Raw genomic sequence first — 3,748 nt, 5'->3', positions numbered from 1 at the left:
TGCGTATGAGTACAGGTAATGTGATAAAAAGAAATATGACTGCGGAACTTGCTGAGACCAGGCAGGAAGAAGTTGTGTGCAGATCCGGAGTGTAGTTGGATGGTCATCGACGGGAATATCTAAGGATTCCCTTGCGTGTTTGAGCTGTTTCCATGTCGCCAGTCCTGGCCTGTGCAAAGGTGAACCTGCAAATAAAATGCAAGAAATGTTTGTGTGCCACAGAGCGGTTGAGCCGCAGTATGTGGCCTGTCCTAGCTTTTGCCGGAGTGTTTAATTGAGCTCCGGACGAGCCGGGCTATCCTGCCGCGAAGTAGTTTGGACTCCTTTGGCGGTGTCCGGGAGCTTGGCCGTCGACTTGAGGTTCAGTTGAAAGCTGCCACTCATTGCTTCTGCCGTTAAAGCGGCGGTATACTTTTCGGCACTGAGGGGGAGTTCGGCCGTGCCATAAACCGTGATGACGCCGCGCGGACCGGGCATCTTGAGCTTACGGTAGGCATAATGTGGCACCGTGTTGAATCGAGCAAACGCAGTTCATCCGAGCAGTGCCTGATAATCACTACGAAAGGGGACAATGTCGAAGATTAACTCTTCGGTACGGTAATTGTCCGGTGATCCAAAGACTACCTCAAGAGCAATGCAGCCTGTACAGCGGGCCTCCACACCTGGTATAATACCTTTAAAGGTGGTTTTAGTGGACTTGATCATCGAAATACAATACCCATCTTGCACACTGTGTCCTGATAAAGCAGGTTTAGACTGCTGCCTCCGTCCATAGGGACTCGTGTGAGGTGGAATCCGTCAATTATTGGGTCAAGGACGAGTGCAGCTGAATTTCCCTGATTGGTATTGGCCGGATGATCCGTACGATCGAAAGTGATCGGCCATAGTTTATATTGTGGGGCGACTGGCTCCGTTAAGTCGACATCCCTAAGAGTGCACATCCGTTCTAGCTTGGGAATGTGGGTGGCGTTTATCATGTTCACCGTTTTGATTTGCGGGGGAAATTTCTTTTGCCCTCCTGTATTCGGTGATCGGGGCTCCTCGTCATCATCGTCGCTTTGAGACCCCTTCCCCTTGTTTTCGGCACCTAACCTGCCGGCTTGTCTGAAGATCCAGCATTCTCTGTTGGTATGATTGGCTGGTGTTCCTGGGGTGCCATCAATTTGGCATGGACGGTCGAGTATGCGGTCCATACTGGACGGGCCCGAATTGTTATTTTTGAATGGCTTTTTCCGCTGACCGTACTTAGAGCCACTGAATCTGGCATTGACTGTCGTGTCTTCGGCGTTATCACCATTTTTGTGACGCTTGTGTTTGTTGCATTGTGGCTTGCCGCTGTTATCTCTGGCCTCTGATGTGCCAGGATTGCTTGTTGTGTTGTTGCTACGAGCCAACCAGCTATCCTCGCCCGCACAAAAGCGGGTCATGAGTGTCGTGAGGGACGCCATGGACTTCGGCTTTTCTTGGCCGAGATGTCGGGCAAGCCACTCGTCACGGATATTATGCTTGAAGGCTGCCAGGGCTTCGGCAACCGGACAGTCGATAATTTGGTTCTTTTTAGTTAGGAACCGAGTCCAGAATTTCCTGGCTGACTCTTCGGGCTGTTGAGTTATGTGACTTAAGTCATCAGCATCCAGTGGTCGCACGTAAGTGCCCTGGAAATTATCCAGGAATGCATCTGCCAGGTTTTCCCAACTTCTGATGGAGTTTGCCAGCAAGCTATTCAGCCAATGCCGAGACGGTCCCTTGAGTTTTAGTGGGAGGTACTTGATGGCGTGTAGATCATCCCCACGGGCCATGTGAATGTGGAGGAAGAAATCTTCTATCCATACCACAGGGTTTGTAGTACCATCATATGATTCAATATTCACGGGTCTAAACCCTTCTGGGAATTCATGATCCATTACTTCATCAGTGAAGCATAGGGGGTGTGTGGCGCCTCTATGCCGGGCTACATCACGACGCAGTTCAAATGAGTCTGGTTTGTTGTATTCGGGCCGGCCGGATTTGTTTTTAGTATATCCGGCGTGACGGTCATCGTCACATGTTGGGACACGCCCCCATGATCCGTAGATCGATCTTGACTGTTCTGCTTTGTTTTTCAATTTTTCTAGCAGGTCATGCATGGAGCCCCGGGCCTTCGTGTTTTTGCTTGTTTGGCGGCGGGGTGCGGGCTGGACTTCGGGCTGATACGCCACTTTGTCTCGGCCACGAGGTGGCCGGTCAGCCGCATCATGCGCTGGTAGTGTAGGCTTTAATGCCTCCTCCTCGAGTTGAGGTAGCAACCTGCGCTTTGGGCAACTTTTGGTTGGGTGCTCGAGTCCGTATTCCTCGGCCGCCAGGACCTCGGTCCATCTATCCGTTAGCAGATCTTGATCAGCTTGAAGCTGCTGCTGCTTTTTCTTCAGCCTTTTTGCATTGGCTATAAGCAGGCGCTTGAAGCGCTCCTGCTCGACGGGATCCTCAGGCACGATGAATTCTTCGTCGCCGAGGCTCACCTCGTCTTCGGAGAGGGGCATGTAATTGTCATCCTCTGATTCTCCATCCATTGCTTGTTCCTTAGGGCTAGCTTGCCCATCCTCCCATTCGGCCTGCTCGAAGCCTGGCTGGGCGGGATTGTTTTCGTCCTCGGTGTTATCTGGAGCATTATTATCTCTTGTACCGGTATCGCTATTTTTGCTATGATGAGGCTTAGAGCGGGGCCGATGACGCTGGTGCTTAGATTGATTCTCAAGGGGATTATCCTCCGTTGCCTCATCGCCATCGCTTTCTTTGGGGGCGTCCACCATATATATATATATATATATATATATATATATATATATATATATATATATATATATATATCATATGATGAGGTGGTGATAACCCGCAAGTATACGGGATAGTTGTAGCCTCTTTCGATAAGTAAGAGTGTCGGACCCAACGAGGAGCTAAAGGTAGAACAAATACTCTCTCAAGTCCTATCGGCCACTGATACGACTCTACGCACGCTTGACGTTCGCTTTACCTAGAACAAGTATGAAACTAGAAGTACCTTGTAGGATTGTTGGATAGGTTTGCAAGATAATAAAGAACGTGTAAATAAAAACTAGGGGCTGTTTTAGATAAAGATGCAATAAATTAAATATAGCGAGTGTGGAAAAGTGGTGGTAGGAGTTGTGGAATTGTCCCTAAGAAATTGACTATGTTACTAGACCGGTAATCACTATTGCAATTCTATTTGAGGGAGAGGCATAAGCTAACATATTTCTCTACTTGGATCATATGCACTTATGATTGGAACTCTAGCAAGCATCTGCAACTACTAAAGATCATTAAGGCAAAACCCAACCATAGCATTAAAGCATCAAGTCCCCTTTATCCCATACGCAACAATCCCCTTACTCGGGTTTGTGTTTCAGTCACTCACGCAACCCACTATAAGCGAATCATGAACGCATTGCAACACCCTACAGCGGGAATCCCTCACGCTTGCGCGACATAGAGTGCACCATAGGACAGCACCAATAATAAAACATGCAACTCAAACCAATCATAGCAATTCATCCATCACCGATAGGACAACGGAAATCTACTCAGACATCATAGGATGGCAACACATCATTGGATAATAATATGAAGCATAAAGCACCATGTTCAAGTAGAGGGTACAGCAGGTTGCGGGAGAGTGGACCGCTGGATATAGATGGGGGAAGGTGATGGAGATGTTGGTGAAGATGATGGAGGTGTTGGTGAAGATCGCGGT

Source organism: Triticum dicoccoides, chromosome 1B, assembly GCF_002162155.2.
Source record: "Triticum dicoccoides isolate Atlit2015 ecotype Zavitan chromosome 1B, WEW_v2.0, whole genome shotgun sequence".
Classification (NCBI taxonomy): domain Eukaryota; kingdom Viridiplantae; phylum Streptophyta; class Magnoliopsida; order Poales; family Poaceae; genus Triticum; species Triticum dicoccoides.
Note: the sequence above shows the minus strand (reverse complement) of the source record.